This window comes from Bacillus rossius, chromosome 1 (assembly GCF_032445375.1).
Source record: "Bacillus rossius redtenbacheri isolate Brsri chromosome 1, Brsri_v3, whole genome shotgun sequence".
Taxonomy (NCBI): Eukaryota; Metazoa; Arthropoda; class Insecta; order Phasmatodea; family Bacillidae; genus Bacillus; species Bacillus rossius.
Genome location: NC_086330.1, coordinates 344243275 through 344270431, shown reverse-complemented (window position 1 = coordinate 344270431; position 27157 = coordinate 344243275).

The following is a 27157-nucleotide window of genomic DNA, read 5'->3' as shown; positions in this document are numbered from 1 at the left end:
TGTAGAAATTGAAAAATGTCTATGATTTAAATGAATATTGTTGTTCCATTTACAAAAAAATAATTTGCAGTGTACTTAAAGTGGTTACTGATACATGTTTAGAGTGATTAAAAAACCAAATGCACAAAATAAAAAATTGGCAAAACACATAAATTATTTTTCGTGTGTTTTTTTTTGTCAATTCCAGTTTCTTACATACCGTTTAGTTATATCTACAGCGAAAACATTCTCCTTCTTTCCAGATATTGGTTTTTCTCATTTTACAAGGGAGCACAGATCTCAGAATTCAGAATTGACTATGAATATACATATCCGGTTAGCTGGAACTGTGAAATCTCTCGTTTAAATGAAGTACATTTTTCGTTGAAAATCCTGAAACTATATACACTATTATTAGGTACTAATTTCGTAGCGATGTGCACTGATTTTGCAGTGGTCAATTGGGATCAAGTCCACACTCTCTCGCCTCATATGCATGACGCGCTAGCGGTAGCAAAAGTGTTTGTGGTGACCCTATACACAGTTCTTCAGTGAAGACACCAAGTGATTGTTTTAACGACCCAGCAAGTAACATATTATTTATCCGTGCTCGTTAAAGGTCTGTAAAAGTTTGGAAACAGCCTACTGGTGATTAAACATAAAATTTAAGGAATTATTGATGTGTGACATCTTAACTCGCGGTAATTTGGTGGGAGTAATTGCGTGAAAGGAACAGAAGTCGCATGGAAAGAAAATGTGTAGCCACGGTAATGCCATCTGTGGCGGATTGCGCGAATTAAAGTTCACGAAGCCAAAAGAAAACTTTATAATACTAACGGTTTAAAGAATTCTAACGAAATTGGCAGTATTTTAATAAAATTCCTCGTTAAAAATTTGGTTCAAAGCCGAAGTTAAGTTTTTTTTCCAGGTATTTTTCGCTATTATCGGAGCCGTTTGATTGTAAAGTTTTAAATTTCGATCTGCTAATCAAACGAATAAATATTCGACGTAGCTGCTCCGGCAGCGAATCCTAGCGGCGGGCGCGAAACAACTACGTGTGATTCGCTTCCAGAAATTTAGTTGATAAACACAATCTGCGTTATATGTACTTATCACGCCCGACATTATTTTAAAGAATTCTACGTTACATTTTTGTGTACGATTTTCATTTTATAATTTATCTGTAACTTGAGAACGCATTAATTTGCTCGTTACCGAGGTTAGGATGTTACACGTGTCTGACGAGCGCTGAAAGACTCGCTCACATGAGTTTTTTTTTTTTTTTTTTTTTTTTTCGTAAAATGATTCTGGTATTTGGGCTACTGGGTGAGAAGCCACCGCTTCGAGCCACAAGATCTACGGCCGATGGTCGCACTCAATACAGTATCCCCGATTGTCTGCAAGCGAACGGCACGTACGTACATACATCCCCTGGTGACCCATTTGTAAAGGAAAGAGCTTGCGGCCCAGTGGGAGGTCTTTGGTAATGCAGCTGGGTATTAGTTACGTCCTTGGGAGGAGGGGGGTAAATAATTATGAGAGAAGGAGGGGGGGGGGGTCCTTTCTGCACTGAATGGCTAACGCCCGCCACATGGAGGGGACCACCCGCATCGCAAACGCCTACCGTGACCCCCCCCCCCCCCCCCAACCAACCCTCTTTTAATTTTTCCATAATTGATGCCGCGGCCAGACGATGCGTTCTGAAAAGTGTCATTACGGACTTATTAGGGAATTAGCCGCGGTCCGGACTTGTAAATTGGTGCTACTTATTCCCCTCGAGCGTGTACAGCACCATTCGTGCGGGTCTCGTCGCTGGGAGGAATACGCGCCTCACGCGAGCGGGAAAATGGAGCCATTATCTCGGCGACCCGCGAGCACCAATGTCTCCGTCTCTCTCTCTCTCTCTCTCTCTCTCTCCTCTCCGGCAAACAGCACGTACATACAGAGTGTTCCGGTCGTGCGGTTACAGTAGGTTTAACTGAGGATGCGCTTAACATAAACTACAGTATTCTTTGTGGGTTACGGTGTAAAGAGAGCACATGCAAGTGTGTGTGTGTGTTTTTTTTTCCCCTTTCCAATATTTTGTTCATCACTAAAGATGATTATTGAGATCTATTTCAAATCAAGTAAAAATAGTACACTTACATTTGCATACTCATATATCAGTAAATTTGCGAAGATCCCTAGATAATAATTTTATGTTAACATTTTAACAGAGATAATACATGATTCTATAGTAGTAAATTAAATCCCACTAAAAACATTCTGTAAAAAAATTAGCCAAGTCTCGATGGAGCTGCTTGTTTATCTCTAAAAAGGAATGAAATCTAGACAAAGTCGTGCCAAGTCTAAGGTTCCTTACTGCGATTTCTTTATTATTATTGTTAATGTTGTGTGACTTGGCCGTTGAACATTCTTTATACGTTAGTGGGTACAAGTCAATTTTGTTTAAACGTAATGTTATATATGTTTGTTAAGCGAGATAATAGCCCATATTGGTATTGGTAATTGGACGCTAGTGTTTCATTTTAGGCTGTTGTTGATTGTGCAACACATGCATTCAGCATTGACAATGCTGACTTCTGCTCTCTTCTTTTTGGAGCGTAAATCGACCACCGATATAACATAAAATAGACGTACAGACGGACTTCTATCAATGATTAGAAGTCTGTCTGTACTGGAAATAATTTTTTATACTGTTTGTTTCAGGATCGCCTACACATAAGTATTATTGAAATACGCAGCTTTATCAAGCCTACAATTAACTGGTTATTGAATCAAAGTTTTCCAAGTGGCAATTTTCCATCTTCAATGGGTAGCGGTTCTGGCGACAGATTGGTGCAATTGTGTCATGGAGCACCTGGTTTTGTACCCTTGTGTACCCTTCAACGGCCAAGTCACACAACATTAACTATAATAATAAAGAAATCGCAGTAAGGAACCTTAGACTTGGCACGACTTTGTCTAGATTTCATTACTTTTTAGAGATAAACAAGCAGCTCCATCGAGACTTGGCTAATTTTTTTACAGAATGTTTTTGGTGGGATTTCACTTCTTTTTGTAGAAACGTGGGCATATTGATTTATTTTATTAGATTTTCTTATTTGACAAAAAAAATTTCTTTTTAAGAGAATTCTTTTTATTATTACAAATCTTTCTTTTCTTTTCTTCTGGTTCTGATTCTTGTACAGTAGCAACAGTTTTTCGTATTGCCCATTTGCGTTCATTATTTATTCTTTTAGACGGTTTAGACGGTTTAATTTCTGAAAGATCGGTGCGGTATTTACGCCTAGTGGCCGCTTAAGTAACTACCGGTAAAACGCAAACACTTTTTTTGGCCAGCATCGCCAAAGGAACCTCTTAGTATACCGTTCTCATACACTTCAAAAGTGAATGGAAAGATTTCTCCAGCAGCCATAAGCTCAGAAGCTGAGCCGTAGGTAGTGGGTTTCATCATATCGCTCGTGCAGGATTGCGCGCTCGTGTAAACGTCACCATCAGCATCACACGTGTACACTTGCATTTCGTCCCAATGTTCAGCAACGTATGCAACTATAGCATATATGATACTGCAAATTGAGTCAGTTCTACCATACACCAAGAAAGATATTGAATGGAAGAGACAAGACCCGTCTTTGCGCATACCAACTACTTGGTAGCCATTAAGTTCATCGTCGTCTTTTAATATTATCGACATTTTTTACGATATTATCTTGTGAAATCAAACACAAATAAACTCAACGACATTTAGTATATGGACAACAAATCAGAAATACCGATAATATTTAGACTAAAACTATAATAACCTATATCTTTAAGACTTCTTTTGTCTTAATAAAAAAAACTCAAAGATAATATTATACTCAGCCTACTCAATCTATACAAACTATAAACAAAACGTTAACTCTTAATTATTAAAGTGTCAAAATAATTAATTATCAATGAACTTTGTACCAAAGGTATTACCTACCTAGTACTGAAATACAGCTATATTAATGATATTTTTAAACGAAACGAAGTAATATCTACCTAAATAAACTAAACCTAAAATACTAGAAAAGTACTTACTTATAAACACGAACGCGATTCGAAGTACTGCCTAGCTGTAAATTAAACCTAGAAAACTAAGAGTACTAAATAACTAACAATTAAATAAAGTGTTCAATTAAAAGTACTTTTAAATCTAATAATTAAGTAATAATCAGTAATCCGTCACTAATTATAAATTTCCTAACCTATTCAAATCTTCGAATTGTTATAATAACAACCTGCTAATTAACCTTAGCAAACCTCACGAAATAATAAGCGAAATCAACGAAATGCAAATAATCCCTCCTAATCCCTAGCAAACGTTTTCAAGAGCAGTAGAAGAATGTCGTAAACGACTGTAACGCGGCCGGTTGCCACTTCGCCATATAAGGTTATCGGAAAAACAAACGTAAGCGCGTTTTAAAATACAGTCAGCGCCATCTAGCGACGTGTGCGGGTATCACCGCCACTCTTAGTCCAATTAATTATATTATGAACAAATTTTGAGCGAAATTAATTAATATTTTAGTGTAATTTGTTTATTTAATTTGTGTAATGTTCGAGTAGAATAATGTTAATCGTTCGACTATTTCTTCTTGTAAACTTGTAAGTATAAGTATAACAGCCGGATTAGTCTTATCCAGAGTTTTCCTTTAATTTTATTTATATGCGTATTAAAAGCAGAAGTGGAGGCATTCGCCCAGCAGTGGGAATCAATAGGCTAGATTAAATTAGAAGATGTGTCCCACTACGCTGGATTTTTGCAATGACAGTCGATTTTTTTATGTACCAATAGTTGGTTCATCAGATACTTCAGACCTTTGATTTTTGACTTCAAATGAAGAGGCAAACAAAGTTGAATATTTTTTGTAAAGGCGGTATGTCGATCTTTAATAGTTTGGTTGGGCTCTTGTGTTTTCAAATAAGGGTCACCAGGTACTCCAGATCTTCGATTATCCTAGTTTTTATAGTTTTCCCTTTATGCGGCCATTAAACCCTAACTCTGTACCAAATTTCAGCTCTCCGAGTTTATGGGAAGTACTAGTTATATTCTGATGATCATGAGTGAGTGAGTGAGTGAGTGAGTGTCATAAATGCGAAACTTTGCTTTCGCTTAGCTTCGGAACTAAATGATCTACAGAATTGAGATTATATTTTAAGTATGTGATTTTATAGCTTACTGGATGACGAAAATTTCTGCGTTCTGTTCTTATCCAGAGCTTCTCAAATAGGGGCCTGAAAATGCGGCTAAATGGTTCTAGTAAAGGATGGTACGGCAGTGTTTGCTTCGCGCTCGACTTGGCGGGGGCACTGCGTGCCCCCCGATCTCCAATAGCATTTATATACCTATATATTCTTGCCCGTGCATTTATGCTTTGTGTTGTCCCAGTAACAATGTTAGTAAAGTTATTCGTAAGCCCCTAAATAGCTTAACAATTCAAACTGCGCACATTAATATGATTAATAAAACAAAAAAATTTAAGTCCAACTTTACAAATATTTTACTATTATTTTCCATGGTTAAAAAAATTTATCAGTCAAAATAAGATAACATATTCCTTCGAATGTTTTCTGAATCTGTACCGGTTGTATACACACCCGTTTTTAGCCATTTTCACTTTTTCTAAAAGTACAGTTTAAAAAAAAATAAACGAAATACGGAAACGATATTACCGTTCCGACCTCAAAAGGTATTCTCGACTTCTCGTGAACAGACCCGACTCATGTAGGTATACTGCTCGGTTTGTGAATCGCGTGGGGTTCGCCTGAAGCTCTCTGCACACCTCGTGTGTTGCGTGGGCCGCACCGAGGAGGAGGGGCAGTTGAAGGCGGCTGTTCGCACTGCCCGGGTCCGCGCTCTGTGCCTCGCCGCAGGCCGGTCATCGCCGTGGCGGAGGTAAGACAGGTTGCCGCGGGGGGGTGGCGTGGGACCCCGACACTGTCTTCAGACGGGAAGCCTAAGATGCACATATAGTTCTGCCATTCCCGATCACACCCGAACAATTCACCTTCGGCCAACCTCGGGTTTATTTATATACATTTATATTTCCCTTGTAAGTCATTTATCTTTTTTCTGTTTTAGTTTCTTAGTTTTTTAGGTGCTGACTGGCGGCGGAGTGAGTGGTCCGTGCAAACACTCACCACCAGGGTCGCTTGTGTCCCTGGTCACTAAATACAGTCCTGGATAAAAAGCAAAGCGGACCACGAGTCCAAGTGCCCAACCCCCCGCATGGTAGACTCTTTTCTACTCTGTCCAACACTTCATCCAGACCATCCTCTGTCTCCTGTAAATTCCTACACGTAATGCATGCCAATTTGCATCCCGCATGAATGTGCCCAGGGTTTTCCCTGTGTCTATGCAGGTTTTACCTGGGCCCAACCTATCTCTAGTTATAGTCTAGATTTAAGAGTGAGGGGAGTTAGTCATGGCGCCAATCGCTGCCATGGCTGGCCAATCCCCTCCTAGCACATGATGCATGCGACCCTCTCCTTGCATGGCTAATCCCAGCATGACTAGGCGTATAGGCTTCGGCCTGAGACGCACCTAGGTCCCTCCCTAACCCGGACCCCTCCAAAATACACTTAGTTTTAGTTAGGTTAGGAAAAAAAAATCAATTTATATTTCTCTTGTTTATTTTAATGTAGCTATACTAACCTAACTAACCGTCCATAGTGTTTTAAAGTTATTTAATGTAGCTAACCTAACAGACCACTTTTAATATTTAAATTCATTTTTTCCTGCGCAAAAAAAAACAAAACAAATCCCGAAGTTGGCCGAAGGTGAATTATCGGGCGTGTTCGGGCAGTTAACCAAACTTTATGTGCAACTTAGGTCTCCCCATTCCGGACACGCGCGGGCTTGGGTGGTCGTCGACCGGCTCGTTGTAACTGACGGCGGCTCTGGTGGCGCCTCTGCTGGATCCCCGCACAGTTGTTTAACAGTCGACAAGAGCGGGCGTGTAGCGAGAAGCTCGCTTGTCTGCGGGAGATAGCCTCCGGCGACTCTGCTACAAGGGAAGCCTTCATTTCACAGACGAGAGAGCCACACCCGAAGTTCCCCGAAGTTCATGCTCGCTTTCCCCCCCCCCCCCCCCACCGCCCCCCCCCCCCCCCCGTTCTATATCATTGTATAAACCGGCGTGGCATTAAATTTTGCGGTCGATTAGGATAGGTTAGCTACATTATAAATACTTTAAAACATTGTGGATGGTTGTTTTATATTAGGTAAGTATAGCTACATTAAAAATACCGTAAAATAATTTTATGGTTGCTTAGCAAATAACTTTTTTTAATATGTAGCTATCCAGGGCTTGGAAACAGTTTACATGATTTCACAGTATCTTTAATGTAGCTATCCTAACCAAATCAACCGTCCACAATGTTTTAAAGTATTTATAATGTAGCTAACCTAATATTTTACAATAAAAAAAAGAAGAAGATGCACGATCGGCCGTTTGGCTCTCTCGTCTGAAAAAAATGCTTCCCCTGGTACAACGGCAACCTTCCCCCTCCCCACAAAGGTTTTTGTAGTGAATACGTCTTTAAAATTGCTTCCATAGTGGGAGGCAATCAAAAAAAAAAAAATTAATGATAACAAAATCGAGGGATACAGTTTGGTGTTGAAGCTACATATCTATCATTTCGATCCAAAATTTAAATACACCGCTGTATTAGCTAAAAGATCAAAGAATTCGTCACGCTAGTGAGGACTGTGACGCATCGCGCGCGGTGGAGGGGGAAGCGCCGCCATTTTGAGGTCATTTTGCTGCGTTTCGAGATTTCCATTTAGTATACTTCCCTTTTGACTCGGAGAAGCTACGACCTCCGTTTGGTTTTCAATATTCAGCTCTCCTTCAAATCTATCTATTGCATGTATAAAACATCAGTGTAAAATAGTTACTGTGAATATACCTATATGGTGTTATAATTTTAAAAAAATTATCGAAAATATACAATGTCGACCCACACTATTTTAAACATTTAATAGTTAAATTACCCCAATGATGGCGACTGCAATGTCGACCGAAACGTCGGTGATATATTCGCCTTGGACGCGGCTACAACCCAGAAACCAAGCAACTTCATTATTTATAGATGTGGAAGCGAAGGTTTGTAATGGCTGTATCCGTATTCATGGGGTCGCAGACACAGTACAAAGGACGCATTTCTAACGGATGGATAGTATCCGAATACTTTTACTGCTAGCACCACCTGTTGACAGTTGGTCGTACTAAAGTTCACTTAGGCATTTTGAGTCGTGTTATATAAGAATATTCTGCAAAACGTGACTAACAACGACTAATCAAAATTTTCAATGTAGCGTGGATGTTATAAACATTAGTGATCAAAATAAAAAATAAAAAGTTATGAATCTCAAAATATAAAAAAAAATACTTAAGTTCGCAATTCGATAATTTTTTTTAACATTTTTATTCGTCTCTATTTCAGTTATCACTTACGCTTATAACGTTTAAAAAAAAGTCTTATGCCAGACGTCTGAAGTAATATTGTATACAAATAAAATAAAACACGATTCCAAAGCTAGCTGATGCAGATACGCATCCCTAGAAATCTTGCGTTTCGTGGACGCATGAGGGAATGCGTCGGAATTCATTACTGTTCACTATTTACTTGCTGTGCTCTGGGTTTTTTAATACTTTTTCCTGGAATTTGTAATGATGATATTTCTTGTACTTTTGTGTTGTTTCTATTGTACCATGTATTTATTTTTGAGCACGAAAGAGCTGAGTCAGCTGGAGCGTGCTATTTTCTTGGTTGTTGTGTTCTTTTGTAACTATGTATTTTACTGCTGAAATAAATGAATTTAAAACTAAAAAACTAAACTAACTTGCGAGGGTTCTGAAGCAACGCAAAGACGGTCGCGTGCAGTGCAACTCACATTTAGCGGGTAACTTGGCTAAGGGATCCACTGGGCTGATATCCGGATGCATCTAGTGTGACAAGGGCCATACAATGCTGATCATCTCGGCATCTGACTCGGGTTCAGTGAAAAAATAACCTAGGTTTTCCGCGACGGCTTTGTGGACTTGCCCCCTTCCTGTACGACGATGCTTCCCCGGAGCTGCTGGCTGTGAAGGATAAAGTCGTGGAGTGTATGGGCGCCGTCGAGTGTTGAGTTGGGGAGCAGAGAGTTGACCGCTCGTAAGATGGGCGAAAAAAAAAAAAAAAGATTGTTATCCTTTTTATTTTAAAAAAAATTCAAACGCGGGGTTCCTTTTCCTCGCTTTTACCGGAACACGCCCGACTTGATCTCCTGCGATAGTTGTAATGTTGTCCGCGCAGCCCTGACTCCGCCAGGCGCAGAGAGACGCCGGAATGGCTCCGAGAAATTTATAGGTTAGGTTCTCTCGACGTTGCTTCTTCGAGAGCTCGTTCGACTACTTCCAAAAAACCTTCTTCGGCTTCGTTCCTTTTTTTGTTGCCCTTCTTCTTCTTTCTTACTGCCGCCACCGCGTGGAAAACTAGTTTTCAGACGTGGCGCGTCCCCTGAAGGAGAAACTACCAATGTATTACCTCGCCACCAATCAGATCGTGTTCCCTTCGTCCCTTTTTTTATTCCCCCCCCCCTCTCTCTCTCTCTCTCTCTCTCTCTTGCCTTTCTTTACCATTAACGCGTACCGTATTAAAGAGAGAGAGAGAGAGACGAAGATGCGTTTTTTTTCTCGTGCTGGAAGAGTAAGCACTCTCATGTTTTGTCGTCTCACTTCTTCGGGAGAGAATCTTCGAGCGCTCTTAATCACAGCGCAGGATGGGAACCCTACCGTAATTCCCGAAAGGTAAGGCTTTTTTTTCTTTTCTTCCTGCAGTTCCCTGCTCGTGAGGCGTAGGGGTAAAATAAATGAGCGATTTGTTTATCCTATTTTCCCTTTCTTTCTTTTTTTTTTTCAACCCTACCTCCATCCTCTTTTCGAAATGGTGCGGGGAACCGAAGCTACGGAGAAGGCAGCGTGTAGAGTGGAAGAACTCCTAGCCTTGCAGAGCTGATGTGATGTTAACCTATGGAGCTTAATTTTAAAAAAGTTTGTGAGGGTATTAGGGGGGAGGGAGGGGTAGCCTGTGTTTGGATCGTAAATCCCGTCGCTGTGGGAGCGGATGTACTATCTCCCTGCAGAACACAACATCTCCAGTGTGGCACCCTACTTCTCCGAACCAAAAAAACAAATAACGCCTAACATCTGATAACCATTACTAGACGTTTTTACCTACTTGCTCTTGCATGGATCACAGCAGTGTTTGGTAGGAGAGGGAGAGAAATACTGAACGAGAATGTGTAACGAAATGCCTAGTGAAGGGACATGTGATGAATTCGTGACTATCGTTCGCAGAGAAGAAAAACAGCGGGTTTAAACATTGCCGAATACCAATCTTCATCACTCTGAACAATTACAACTTATGAAGTTCATCGCAAAAAAAAGGTTTCCAGGTTCAAAAAAATTTAATACATCTCAGTTGAATTATTAATTTAAATGGTACCAAACATACGGGGAAAATATAAATATATTCAACTTCTATCAGTATTCAAGAGAGAACTTCCAACTGAAAAAAACATGTTCTACCAGTACAGCTGAAAAGTTGGACTTGAATGAAGAATCTAGAGTGAAGGTATATGCTACATTTTGCATGCAACTATAATAGGATAAAAGGGGAAACAAAAATTGGCACGTAGAAAGTGTTTTGTTTGTTAGTCATCCAAAAGTTATTTAAATGTGAAATTGTGCGAGTTTGTATGTTTGGATGTTTGTTATTTCATCACGTTTTTACTACTGAACAAATTTTTATCAGATGCAGCCCATACACTGTGATAACACATGGGCTGTTTGTGTTATGGAGGCTATTTATGCTTAAAAAAACTGTTTACATTTGTGCTGCTTTTGCAATTGGGCCACCATACCGTTTAGCTGGAGGACTCTGAGTAAGTGAAAAACCCTTAAAAACTGGGATGCCTGCGGCACGATTGTTCTTTAAAGACCTCTCACAAATAATTAGCCGATAACAGTTGACATTTTCCCCAAATACATAGACGAGTGGATTTTTGAAGCTCTTTTCAAGAAAAAGTATAAAAAATGGTATCCATTAGTTTATCTCCTACATCCTACTGCCGAGATATCTGTTTTTTTTTTAAAGTTATATAACATAATACAGTTATTAAATGTTTTTTATCTAATTTTTTTTTCTGGCGAGGATCTTTTCAAAATTGCATGATCATGATAGAAGCTTAGAAAGTGGAGAAGATCCATTTCTTTCACCAATAATGATTTATTATCATATGAAATGCTCTATATTACTTGTTCAATATCATTGTACAACAATACAGAAAATAATCAACTGTGTGCATTAATAAAAAATATATCCCTGATATTTTTTTCTATTGTAGCTGAGCAGACAGATCTGCGGCATTCCTAAAGCTTGGGGCCAAGTTTAAAGTGTTTGTAATGACAAAATAATGATAATAATCACACCTTTGAAAACTAGATGATTTAATATAAACTACTGAAAAATAAATTGCTCATGTTTACAGTAGCTGTAGAGTAGATTGAATCCATCATCATCATCATCATCATCATCGGGAGTTCATTTCAAATTTATAATTTTGAGCTGTGTTAAAAAAACAAGAAACCTCCGAAATATTCCACTAAAAAAGAAAAATGAAATAAGCCTCTTTCAAGGTTGGATTCCTACTTTCCAGACATTTCGCTTCCGGTAAACTAATAGGCTACTAAAACCCTCAAGCACATAAAAAATGTAGGTTCTCGAAGAGAGGAGATACGTTAAACTTCGTGCATAATTTTTCGACAATAATTCTATAGTTTCACTCCCCAAAGCCCAATTCGATGAAAGTATTTCACGCTAGTTATAACTGCGCATAATGGTGACGAATCACTTGACATTAGCGTCAATACCAGCCTTGAGTACATATCCCCCCCCCCCTCAAATTCTGTCAAAATAAAAACGTTTAAGAAAATTGCAATAAATTTACGGACAACTTTTTCCTTTGAAAAGGAAATTTTTAGAACACTTTTTTTTTTTTACAAAAAAATGGAAACTACTGTTTGTTTATGACATATAGGTAGGATATATTACACCTGTGGAGACATGTTAGCTAATTTCAATCCCTTTCAATAATAAAACCGATTTGGCTAACTTTCTGTAACGTGTAATTTTACAACACTTAATTTTAACAGCTTTTAAGTGAAAAAGGAATTGTCGAGTTCATCGGAACTAACAATGAAGGTTGCCTTGTGTTAGAACATCCTCAAGTTTTGCAAGCTGCGTACGTGTGACTAGCTAAATGTTAAATTGACAACAGCTTAGCGGAGAATTCACACAAAGGCTGAGCCGCAGGAGGCCTTGGTACAGGAACCGCAAGCAACTCCGAAGCAGCCACTTCCACGCGGAAATGTATTTCCAGTGTTTACGACAGTAACGTGTTGTTTATTGCACTATTTTGGGGGCTCCCGAACACAGTGACGCGAGTAAGAAAAAGAAATGTTGCAGCTTTCCAGTTGGCTACGTATTTTCACCTCTGAAAATGTTCAAATTATTTATTGGTATGGTAAACTCAAATCTGTAAAATTCTTCACGTGTGTACACCACTATTTTTTGTAGTTCTTCACATTTCCTACCAACGGATTATAATTTTTTTTATTAATTCATCGAAATTACTCCAGTTGAATTAAGTTGAACAATAATAATGTTTGAACTAAAATGCTGCGTTATTTCATTTTAACCTATAGTTATTTTTATATATGAGAATTTTATATAACCTTTTGTAGTTAATTTTATCCACAAAATATATTTATTCTGCATGCAAACGTTCAATTTTTTTTCTAAATGCGTTTCCACAGCTGGGAAAATAATACAAATTTACTTCTACTGTCATATTTTTGGAAATATTTCTCTTTAAAGTTATGAAATAAATAAAATACAACATGGAGGTTGAGGCCCTCATGAAGGATAAGTCTCGCGCGCCATTTTGAGTTTTGCAGTTTATTTAAGATTACTTTTATTTAAAAGTTGTATCCCTATTTTCACGTGTAAATGATGGTGATTCCGAAGACATTGCGGGTTTTTTACACCCATCATACATACCCAGATTTGATCATGTATATATTAAGATTTAATTTAAATATATTCAACTGGATTATAAATAGTAATATTTAATATACCTATATACATAGGTACTTATATTATAAGATAGTATATATATGAACTACATTAAATTCTTTGATACTAAATAATATAATAAATTCTTAGTATTACAAAATTTATATACCATTATAATGTTATTATTACAAAATATAAGATTTTTTATAATTTAACTAATCAAACAAAATTGTGTTTTTATTAAATACTAGCGACCCGCCCCAGCTTCGCATGAGTGCAATATACTAATAAATAAAATGAGACAAATATTTAGGAACAAAATAAGTTTAATGTTTAATTACTTATTTATTTAAATGGTTATATATAAGTATGTCACAAATAAAAATCTTCTCTTCTCTAGTCCCTAGTGTATAGTCCTTTCCATTCATCCTTCCATTTGAAAACAGAGCAATATTAACAGACAACAGTTATTGTAACTATTGAAACGACAGGATGATTCTAGTATTCAAAATGAGAATCGTAATTGATTGCAGAATTCAATTTATTTGTCCACAAATTAATCGTCCTCGGAGATCTATATCTATATCTATCCATGTCACGACTAAGACGAACTTCACGTTCAGTGGAGGATTCTCTGGCTTTCTGTGACCTATTTTTATCTAGGTCAAGACTAAGACGTACCTCACGTTCACAAGCCGTTTCTCTATTTCTTCTCATTGAATTACTTTCTCGTCTATTAGACAACCTTATTACTCTTTCTTCTTCGGTTACATCATTAAGACGTAATCATTTTCTGCTTGCATCTCTGGTACTACGACCTATATTTGGACGACTTCTGCGTGGCATAATTACATTAGAAAAATAATTTTAATTTTAAAATTAGAAAAAAGAAAGTTTTATCATTGAAAAAATAATATTTTTTTTTAACTTTATCCACAAATAATTAACATTCCCTCTCATAAATCAATAACCAGACATTTGAAGAAATTCACTACGTAAATAAATAAACTCGACTTAACTACGTACTAAAAAAGAGCCAATACTCCGATTATGTACAGCAGGAACAATAATTAGGCTGCCACTTTTTTTTTACTATTTAGAGGGTAAATAAATAAACAAAATAAGAAATCGTGTTATTTTTACTATTCGTTCGTTGTTATATAGTGAGGCGCTGCTTTATTAAAAAAAAAAAAACACTGTCATAGTTCAGATATTCTGTACAAAATATCTATAAATGATGTATACAAACCTTCCTCGTGTAACGATCTTTTCATTAGTAAAAACAGTATAGAAATCCGTTGTGTCTTTTAGAATAAATAAGCGGAGAAACAGACAGCGACTTGGTTTTATACTTATTAAATATGATATTATTAATTGTATATTAACAAAAACCGATTTAATTAAGATAAAATATCTATATAATTATCTGTAAGTATTATAACAAGATCTTACTAAAATAAAGTAATTATCTGTTGAAAAGATTTGTGGCAGAAAAACAAATGCAAGGGAGGAATCGAGAGTTAAAATTTGTAGAAATAGCCTGTAAATAAAAAAAATTATGAAAAACTAAAAAAAGTTTGTCGTGTTTAACCGAGCCTTAAGCAAGATAAAATTAAAGAAATTAAAAAATCCCTGGTAAAGCAGGGCTTGTAGAAAAGAGAACGCGAAGATGGGGTGCTACGTCCAGGTGAGTTGGTCCAAGTGACGATTTGAACTGTTGTCGCGGTGAGGGGTTTTGAAGTCCTCCTCCCCCCCTCCCAGAATTAACTATACTCTCCCGCTAAACAAGATCCCGCGTGTGAGCTACAGTCGCCGCCTCGTAACTTGGGTGGTCTCGGCTTCCCCCCTCCCCCCACACCCGTATCTCACCCAACCAACCCGCCTTCCTCCCCTCCTGACCGCCATGTTCCCCTTCTCCTCTTAATTCTCTTCCCCTCTCTTTTTTATACCCACCCCTTCCTCCTCCCCCAGGGCGGAATGGAGAACCAAGGGGGTTGTGGCTGACATTCCCCATCCCATCAGTGGAGACGAGATTTCATTCGTTCATTTTAGCATCTCAGCAAAGCGGCGAAGCTAAGCACATTTTAAAACTAACCAACGTTGCATTAGCTATTCAAAATAAACCATCCGACCATGAAATATGCAGTTCACTGAAAAATAAACCGTTATGAACTGATTAATTATAATTTTTTTTAAACAAATTGCAAACTAAACTAATTAAAATGGCCATGTATTATTCTTGAAATAATATGATCGTTTGTTAGACTGCAGTAAAGTATGCCCGCACCAACAGTTTCTTCGTTGTGATTGGCGGCCGCATGCAAGAGAAACCGTTGCTTTGTTCGGCCGGACGCGTTAGCTTACACACTGGATGGCTGTGATTGGTGTACTGGCAGTAGACACGTGCCTGAAATAAACCCAGCCGACCACGGTACACAGACAATGCTCCAAGGTTTCAAGACACAGCTGGTCTGGAAATCTTTTCGCGGAAAGTGCACGGTCCTACTAACTAACATACTACACTAAATTAATTAAAGGCACGCTAAGCTTGCTGCAGTTAAACTAACGGTAAAACATAATTTACATTTACCCAATAAAAAAAGGAAATTTAATTAATACCAGTTTCACACAGGCAGATTTATGCAGTAGATGGGCCGCCATCAACATCATTATAGTTTTATTTTTAGCTCAATGTCATGTCTAATATGACCAATTTTTGAAGTTAAACCCTTTTTGGGCGCAATGAGAGTAAAATTCTGAGGCGGAATTTGAGTGAAATATTTTCGTGAAACATTGTTGTGAAATGGTTCTGACGCGAAAAGGACAGAAAATAGGTACTTGGCCAAATAAATATAAAGAGAGCACTACGCTATATACGTTGCTGGGCTCGTTTTAGTTCTCTTTGTGCGATGCTTCTTTCCCAGCCCAAAAAAAAAAAAATCCCTTTCGGCACAGCCTACAAGCGTAGGTTGATTAGATATAGCCTATAGTACCTATTTATTCTGGAAATATTTTGGAAACATCTATAAAATTCTGGAACATTTTAAGAACTTAATTTAAGCATAACATATTTATGTTAAACAATATTACAAAATTATAAATTAAACATTTTATCATTTTCCATGCAGAGAAAATATTATGAATGTTTTTAACACGATGCATACAGCATTTAATAGCTTAACACGAATTACGTATCATGCCAACTAAGGTAATTATTCAATCGCACCAAGTTTTAAGATAATAATAAGATAGTTTTTAAATACATTCCAACGGACTTGATACTAAGAAAGTTTCAATTATTTAAATTTTAACTCCTGTTTTTACGGTAATAGGTTTCATCAAAAATTGTTTCAGCCAAAGTTTTAGATAATGTTTAGGATTCATACAATAAATTATAGACGTATTTATAGTATATGCAATTAAAAAAGTACACTAATGACTTTTTTCTTTGTTATGCAGTACCTATTAGCTATTAACCATAAACGTGACCACGTTTGGACGTTCTTTCTAGTGGCATTCAACACTATGTGTCAAAAACCACATATTTTGAGTAGAAAATAGTTAAGAATATAAGTGAGGCACTAATTAATATTTTTAAACTGCTCTCCTTGAAAAATAGGGCTTTTGTGGAATAGTCTTTTATGTCTCTGATTTACGTATTGCCTATATACCTACTTAGTTTATTTAAACTTCATATCCGTAATACAAAAATTGTTTAATAAACAACTATTTGATTATAGCAGTTAAAGGGAAAAATAGACTTTGTCGGATACATACCAGTATTTTGTGTCAGAGTACTATAATTTTCAATGTTTTGTACCATAATACCTGGACAACCCAGCAAGCGGTGCCGACGGGCATGTCGTAACCCGGGCATTAGCATACTCGCGGGCGGCCACCTTCAACAAAGGCTGTGCCGACACTTGCGGACGAGGACACACCTGCGCTGTCAGGTTGGGAGTCACACTGGTGGGGGAACCCACTCGCCGCTACACTTGTCAGGTACTACAGGCTACATAATGCGTGGTCGTAGCGAGTTTACGATCTCAAGCGAGTATTTTCCCACGAAAAACAAAGTTCAATTTTTACCGTATTTGTGTGGCAAATTTCCCATTATAATGAACAGATGAGTCAGTTCATTAATGTTTAATAACGTTACCAAAAAAAGCATTTAATCTGTTCGGTTTTTTTTAACCATCTTTGAATAAAAGATTATTAGATATTTGGTTTCCAGTTGCATTTAAAAAATAATAAATTTTTAAAAATATTTTTATTTTATTTTATTTTAAAAACAATAAAAGTCTGTAACGCATGTAACGAGATATCATTAGAGTTCATGTAGTGTTGAAATTAAAATTCTTGAGAATTATTACAATAATAATGTGTATTAGGCTACTTACAGAAAATAGATACTATGTATTTTAAAGTTCTTAAAAAAAAAGAAGATTGAATTAAAGATCGTGTCTTTTAGGGTTATATTTATTCTTCGCTGATCAAAGTTTTGCGCACGGGGTTTTTTCGGCCAATTATCTACCTACCTCCCCTCGTCCCCTTCCCAATATTATGAAAGGTGTGCGCCCGCGATGAAAACTTGTTGCAGGGCGCTGGTTCCGATGGAGCCCTCGGGAAGTACGTGTATATATATCGGCTGTCCGCCTCGACCCGACACCGCCTCTTGCTCCGATCCCCCCCCCCCCCCCCCCGGTCCAACACCACCCCTAAAGCCAGGGGTGGCCGAGGGCGTCCGAGCACGCAATCCTCGTTAGAACCCGGCTTTATCAGCCGGCAGCGCGCGGGCTAATTACTCCTTCGCGTCGTCGTCCCGAACCCTCGCCGAGGTCGGGGAAGGGCAGGGGCGTTCCTCCCCCCCCCCCTTCCCAGTGGCCAATTATTATAATCTACACAACTTCGCACCCCCCCTCAGGAAATTCCGTTATCGCCGGCCGGGGTGATAAAGACCCCTCTCCACCCCCGCGTTCTTCCCGTCAGCCACATCCTGGCACGCGGGGGCTGGTGCGGACAGTCGCCGACCTAAGATGTACATCAAGTTCTGACCCTGCCCGAACACGCCCGAATATTCACCTTCGGCCAACCTCGGGTTCATTTACATATATATATATATATATTTATATTTCTCTGTTTATTTTAATGTAGCTATACTGACCTAACTAACCGTCCATAGTGTTTTAAAGTTTTTTAATGTAGCTAACCTAACCGACCACTTTCAATATTTTAATTCATTTTTTCCTGCGCAAAAATAAAACAAATCCCGAGGTTGGCCGAAGGTGAATATTCGGGCGTGTTCGGGCAGGGACAGAACTTGATGTATACATCTTAGGCTTATCGACACGCCGGACGAACACCGCACCCTCCTTTAAACCACACACCAGGAACTCACCTGAAACAAACGAATAGTTCTTCGTGATATCTGGTGACTCAGTCCTCGTGGAAACAACACTTGTTATTTTTCCGACTTGGTGAGTTCTGTTTTTTTTTTTGACGTGACAACGTCTAATAAATCGATGAACGCCGGCTGCACGCACGAAAAAAGTGTCCCGTTACGCACATTGTCCCGTTACGCTGTGTCCCGTTACGCTCATTGCACGCTTGCGCCGCATCTATCTCTCTTCCACTCGACTGTTTATAAAGTGAAGTGAAAAGTTAATGTGGTTTTCATTTCTTATTACAACAATTTCGGCAATAAAGGTTAGTTATTCTTGCATTTTAAAAATCTGATATTACTAGTATAATTTCAAGTATTTATTCTTTTATTATTAAAATAAAATGATTCAATTTTATTCATAAAGTATGCAATCATTTCATCAATGTTTTGTTATGACGTTGTCACGTTAAACTATAGTCCGTAAACCGACTTTACAGACAACCAATTTTTTTTTCTCTTTACAAACGTGGTACACACACACTCATGGAAGATATATATGTTGTTTTGCGGTAGTCTTGCACAGTTTTCAGATTTTTGATTGCGTTTAAAGATTTTTCTTTTAGATTCATTTTTGAAGTAAGTGAAATTAGAACCCGTAAGTTTACTAAAATAACGATAAATTAACGAAGATCCCCGGGTTATGTGTATGGTTGTGTATATGTATAAATTCCACAAAAATATCTAAAATAACTGAATGCATCTGTTAGAAATGGTACAGGTAACTAATTTTATAACAGGAACCATATTTAATGTGTGATGATTCTAAAATCACACACCAACACATTTTATCAAGGTTGTCAATTAAGTGTATGTAGGCTACTCATAAAACCATACGAAATTTCCTTATAAACCAACGCAGCTAAACTCTTCCAAAAAACTGAATAGGTATATTGGCTTCTCATAAGAAATATAATACTAAACCAGGTTTGTTTTTTTATTTATAATTTGCTAATGCGAAGTATTAGTATGCAATTACTAATTTTCCATTATAATATTGCGTGTAAACGTTTATCAGTAAATACACCTGCCAAAAACATTCCTGCTAATGTCATTAAAAATTACACTGCGCTTCGGAATCAAAGATTTACGATTTACTACGTATTTTTTTTAAATTTAGAATGTTAGGACCCTTTTAATGCAAAGAAAAATTAAAAGGGTGTAAGAAAAATATATTAAACATTCATATTTCGCTAAGCTACTAAAATAACTAATTATAAAAATGTAAATTTAAAGAGAGACAACTATGTAAAAAAAAATTAGGAACGCGTTTGTCAGCGAGAAGATAAAATTTAAAAAAAAAACCTAAGAAAAGAAACATATTTGGATAGGCTAATTATATTGAAAGTAAATTGAAAACTAAAGTTAAATATGCAAAGAATAATGATTGTATAACGATCATTTAGGTATAATATTTATGTATGCGAATTACATAGATTTATCGAAGTGAAAGTAATTTATTAAAATGTGCAATGTAACACAGTCAATGAATTTATTTGATACCACGAAAGTATTGAATCGAATCCATATTTTTTTGGTTTGTAAATTATTTTATCATCTAACCGTAGAATATAAAAATAATCTCGTAACGTAATCATAAGTGTGGCGAAACCCCTACAACATACCGAAGAAATCACTAAAGATCGCTTCCATCCGGAAACGCTAAAATAAAGAGAATTCTCTCCCATGGAATCCATCCATAAGATTATTTTTGTTTTGTTTAGTAGCTTGAAAGGAACTCGCTATTGGAAGAAAGTAAAAAAAAAAAATGACACTATAAAGTGAGTATTGTTAAACAAAAGTTGTTAACAACCTACCAGCAATGAATAAGCGTTACGCCTCATTATAATACAAAAATGTTTTGTTATTCAGGTGGAAAAGAAAGGAGTTGGTCTGTTCATGTTACCAGTAATTAATAACATGACAAATATTGCCTACTTCTATTTCATAACTTCTAACGTCCGAAGTAGTGGTCAATCACTTTTAAATATTACCTGATTAAGTCACCTAGGTCTAAAGTTACAAGTTTTTCCACAGCTTGATGATGATTATTAGGCCGACCAACATGCTGTTTCTAAGTTCATATTCGCCTTTGTGTCTAGCGCGTGCATACCTTCCGCACTAACGTGATAACTCATGAATCATATCTCTCATAACAGGGATTTATACACGCATAATCATTTACTTTTTGAAACCGCTTAAAACCACACAATTCTTAATCTTATGAATGGTTTAGATGTCATTTATAATAAAAAACATACAGATTAACCAATAATTTGCTTTATTGGCGATAATATTTTGAACTCCTGCAGCGAGTGGGTACCTAAATCGTTGAGCTGATAACCCCTAAATCAAGTATAAACATTTTGTCCATCTAAAGTTTTGAAATGAAACTTTTTTAACTATAAAATATTTACATTGCGGAGACAATCGTGTATAATCAGTTTTAATATCTTTAAATATTTTGTTTTTAGTAAAGCATCCATAGGTGGAACAAAATCTGTACAGAAAAACTTAATGTTTTATATGAAAAAAACATTCTTTACATATTTAATTTTATTGAAAAAAAATTTATGGTCTACAAGCAGAACTCCAAAATGCTGTTCGTAAAATTATATATAAAAAAATATATAAAAAAAACTTGAGCATATATGTAATAAATTTTTTTAATGCAATTTAAAGAGAAATTTTTTAAAGTGAAAACTCAGAAACGCTCCATTGGCCGACTTCTGCTACCGGAGTTAGCATCTCTGCACTATCAAAAATTACACTTTGTTTTGATCAACGATTTTCGTGAATGTACGGAAATCTTGCTAAATTTATGGATAGCCTATTGAGATTACCTCACTTTAAGATAAACTCAAGTACTTTCCGGTTGTATTGAGAAAAAGAACTAAAAAAACTGGTTAAAAGTTTGCGAGAGCCCGCGAATTTACTCGTTGCAAAATATTATAATTTACTCGTTTCAAAATATTCTAATTTACTCGTTGCAATATATAATTTACCCTTTCCAAGATATTCTAATTTTTTCGTTGCAAAGTATTCAAATCGACTCATTGCTAGATTTACTAGTTGCAAGATAGTCAAATTTACCCATTGCAAGATATTCTAACTCACTCGTTGCAACATATTCAATTCTACTCGTTGTAAGATATTCTAATTTATTTGTTGCAAGATATTCGAATTTACTCGTTGCAATATATTCTAATTTTTACAACTACCGCCTATATCTTCGCCACGAATCGCCTCGTTTTGAAACTATGGCTTAGGCGATGAAGCAAATACTGTAAACACGCAAAATTATGATAAAACAAAGTTCCAGCATACTTTTTGTAAGTCACACGAAAGTACGTTAGCAAAGATGTAAAAAAAAAAAAAATTGGAAGAACATTTATTAGTATTTCTAAATTCATACATAGCAGCTATTATCCAACAGACCCCTAAACTTGACACTTTAAGATATAACAAATATTCAAGTTATTTATGGTGCAGTAGTAATATTTTAACTGTGCAATATTTGTCGTATGGTAGTTATACATACGTTTTGTAAAGCAAGAGCACACCATAAAAACCATTCATACAATAGAAGTTATTTACATCAGACTAATGACAAGATTTTCTTCGTATGAGAAAATTTGAAACATTTCAACCCTTGCAATAATTTATTACGGAAGTTGAGGGTTTCCAAGAACAGCATCCTCGTAAAGCAAACGATTTTTTTTTCACAGTGTACGACTGGGCACAGCCCCGCAGGTCGACGCCGCGCGATAAAGCCAGACGCCTGCGCGGCGGAGGGTTTATGTAAAGACGGCGCGGTAAGCGAGGACGCCCCGTCGCCCCGGGTGGGGGGGGGGGGGGGGACTGCGTGCTCTATCTGGGCGTCGCGGCGCGCACGCGCGCACACAAACAACCCCCTCCCTCCTCCCCTTCTCCACTCCTGTCCGCCAAACCCCCCTCCCACACACACACACACACTCACCCCTCCCGCGATACAGCTCTATGCCAACCACCCTTCAGTGCGCATGCGCGATCACGCGCCCGTATGGCCGATACACAACCCGCCTCCCCCCCACCCCTACTTTACACCACACCACGAGCATACACCGTTACAAATCACGATTGAATTGATGCACACATGCGTCGACCGATCCTTGGCGTCATCCAAGCACAAACAAAAAAAAATGGGTTGTCTGTAAAGTCGGTTTACAGACGATAGTTTAACGTGACAACGTCATAACAAAACATTGATGAAATGATTGCATACTTTTATGAAAAAATTGAATCATTTTTATTGAGTTATCACTTTTTTGTATGGATACAAAGAAGGAGTGAAATGAAATCTACAATTTAATTGATAAAATTACTTTTATTTGCACTCATTAATTCAAATATGATTATTTTAACTATAACTTTTGTACATGTTTGCTATTTAACTTCTTACAATCTGTGTTATTCTGTTAAAGATAGGACGATGATAGGAAAAGTAGGAAACGAATGGGAGTTTTTCAAGTTTAATGTGCCTCGAAAAAGTCAAATCGATGGTTGTTCCAATCGAGTGGAAGAGAGATGCGGCGCAAGCGTACAATGAGCGTAACGGGACACAGCGTAACGGAAAATGTGCGTTACGGGACACTTTTTCGTGCGTGCAGCCGGCGTTCATCGATTTATTAGACGTTGTCACTTCAAAAAAATGTGAGCGAGTCTTTCGGGACTCGCCAGTGATGTTTAAACATCTAACATCGGTAACGAGCATATTCGTGTGTTCTCATGTTGCAACTAAGGTAGAATTCTTCAAAATATTGCTGAGCGCGATAAGTATACTGATGAATAAAATATTCGTTTTTCAAGTACATACATACCAAAATCTCTAGACGCGAATAGCACACTTACTTTCGGCGCCCGCCCGCCGCTAGAAACTGCTGCATGAATCGTAAACGTTGCTTCCCACCATCTCCCGCAGATGGCAGCACGAAACAACCATACATTTAAAACTATTATAAACGCTCCGATAAAAGCGAAAAAGACTTTAAAAAGTTCTAAATCCTGGCTTTGGATTGGATTTCCGCCAAGTTATTATATTGAAGTACTGTCCATTTCGTTTAAACACTTAATAATTTATACGTACATACTAGTTCCCGCACACGTTAAAAGTTATACTTCCATGGTATTACGAAAATATTAACCTGAAAAATTTTAAAACACATATTGTATATTATTTTTAGCTAAAACGACTGAAATGAGCCTGTAAATACTTACTACTCTAACTATACCTACCTAAAAGGGGTCTACAGATGTGACTCTGTAAGGTGCATAACTGTAAAAACTAGGGCTATCAACATAAATAAAAATATGTAAACAAGTACTGGAAATAGAAAAATTTTGTGTGACGAGCGAATGGCGAATCTAGTAAAGTAGTAACAAACATATTATAATGGAAAACCAAGATGGTATTGAATTTATTATTGCTGTTTACATAAATTAGACCACTCCAGCACTTTATACAGTGAGTATGAAAAGGGGGTCAAGAATAAACAAACTGATCGCTGCCAATACGTCAAACACAACAAACAAAAGTTCCAATATTAAAATTATGTTCAAAAAAATGTCAAATTAAATTTATCTCAGGGTTGTCTTCCGGCTAAATCACGTCGTTAGGGCTCGAAATTCTATCGTTCCAGACTTCTGGACCTGCGGTCGTAAAGTCTTGTGTGTTATTTGAATGTCAACAAAAAAAATAAATTGGCCTTTAAGATTTATATATAAAAATGTAGCTGTTCCCAAATGATGAAAAATATTACTCTTACACTTTTCTCACTCAGATGATTATTTCAGCCTTAATCGAAAAAGCGTCACCTGGAGCTATAACGTTTTTCAATGGTTACCTGGTGAGGCGCAGGGTCCAATTTCATTCAGTCATATAATCCTGTGTATTGTGCAGATCGGAGAAAATCTTACATCGGCGACTGCCGTGAAACGTCGCCGTAATTTTAACAATATTTTTAAGCCTCGCACACGGAGTTTTTGCGGTCACTAAACGCCTGACGACCAGAGCTGTCGTCATACCAAACGCACTTCCCCAGATGGGTCCAAACGTTCTCTTCCCCGGCATGCCTAGCGCCGGTCCTTCAAACCAGGCGCCGCCGGCCTCGGGCCAAACCCCGGCCTCCGTTGCGTCTAACGTACAACATTCAAAGAAACAGCCGAAAGGAAAAGTCAATCAGAGTGGTTTGATCCAAAATAATCAGTTCTAAATTCATTAAAATAAATATAAAATGTCTTCGGTACGTAAAACTGTTTTATAGTAAATGTAAACAAACACTTGAGATTGTTATTGCACACGTCTCGTTGCCAGGCGACGGTAAACGAGAAAAAAAGTAAACAAACCACACGACACGTGTCAGAACCTCTGTGATGAAGCCTATTATCACACTACAAACAAACCTTCATAATTATTAAGCTGATTCAACATAATTATAGAATCTTATATCACAATGTTATTTAAAAATATTAAAACTTCAGTAACTAGATTTGAACAACATCCCTTAAGGTAACCAAGCGTACAATCTACCGCTGTGCTACCGAGGGAAGCCTAAGATGTAGGTACCTACATCAAGTTCTGTCCCTGCCCGAACACGCCAAAATATTCACCTTCGGCCTACCTCGGGTTTATTTATGTATATATACCTATTTCTCTGTTTATTTTAATGTAGCTATACTAACCTAACTAACCGTCCATAGTGTTTTAAAGTGTTTTAATGTAGCTAACCTAACCGACCACTTTTAATATTTTTCCTGCCCAAAAATAAAACAAATCCCGAGGTTGGCCGAAGGGGAATATTCGAGCGTGTTCGGGCAGGGACAGAACTTGATGTACATCTTAGGCTTCTCGTGCTACCGATGTCGTTGATATATTCCAAAGAGAACATGTATTATAATCATTGTAATACCAGTTTTATTAGGTACTTATAACTTGTAATAACTCTTTACTATGACTATTTTATTTTACCAAATATATTTTGGGGTAGTTTCACTATCACAAAGTTACATTTGGCACACCAATACGTTTGTATTTACTATAATTTTTACGAAACTGACTATATACGGATTTATGTTGCTACAAGTGGGTCCGCCATTTTTGTGTCACATTTCCGTTCATCGACTTCCATTCCATTCACGAAGTTACTCCTACCAAATGACAGAGGCCGGACCAGCCCATACACTAGCGGATATGCTCGCCGAGCCAAGTCGGCGAACATAATATCCGCTAGTGTATGGGGCGCTTTAGTAGACACACTATCAAATCCGTTAATTTTGTTTGTAAACCATACGGACATTTTCTCACAAAACCAACCATTGCAAAGGGTGGATGAAGAGGGCTTAAAATACATACATACACATATATACACATATAAATATATGTATACATATATATACACACATAGGTATATATATAAACCAATAACTCTCTTAGTAGGCATACCATAAAATCAGTTCTAAATATTTGTGAATGTTATAATTTTTGTCTAAAACGTTTATCTGAATCAATTTTTGATAAGATGAGCCATTTCTGCAGGGGGTTAAAAGAAACGATGTAGGATTAAAATTACATTCATAATTTCCGTACCATGTACACTATCAAACTCGTTCTAATTTACTGCAAAACCATGAATTATTTTCTACAAATTTCGCCTGAAATAATTTTTTATACGACCTACTATTACTGCAAGGGGTGGAATAAACAGGGGTTGAATGACAAAAGAAAGTATTTTAACTCCGTTAGTAGGCACACTATCAAATCCGTTCAATCTGTTTTTAAACCCTACAAATATTACCTAAAACCTTTGTCTGAAACAATTTCTGATACAATCAACCACTGCAAAGGGTGGATAAAAAGAGGTTTAAATACGAAAATAATTGCATGGCTTCCTTAGTAAGCACACCATAAAATCTGTTCAAATTGTTTGTAAATCTTATAATTTTTATCTAAAACTTTTGTCTGAAACAATTTTTGATAATACAAACAATTATTGCAGAGGGTAAAAAAAACCTGGGGTTGGAATAAGAAAATTAATAAATCTTCACTAACATGTACGCTATCGAATTCATTTTTTTCCTACCTTATAATTATTGTATACAAACTTTGTTAATATAATTTTTTATCAAACCAACTAAGGTTTGAAAGTATACTATCAAATCCGTTATAAATTATTGTATAAATTCTAAACTCTATCTGAAACTTTTGCTGAAACAATTTTTGACGAAACGAATTACTATCGTGAAAACAGGTTTTCACATAAAAAATAATAATTCAAAACTTTCTTCGTAATAAATCAGTTGGAATTTATTTTAAACCAACTTATCATCATCACCCTAGTGCAAAGCAAATTTTTATACGACCACGTTATTAGTGCAAGAGATAAAAAATAATTTTTGAAGGTCCAAAAATTATATAATTACCTTAGTTGGCACAATTCGTTCTAAGCTATTCAATGCTGGATGTATTGAGTTTAAAAAATTCATATTATTTTCGCAGCATAGAAAACAAAACATATATAATCGTTTATTTTGTAATATTGAAGAACA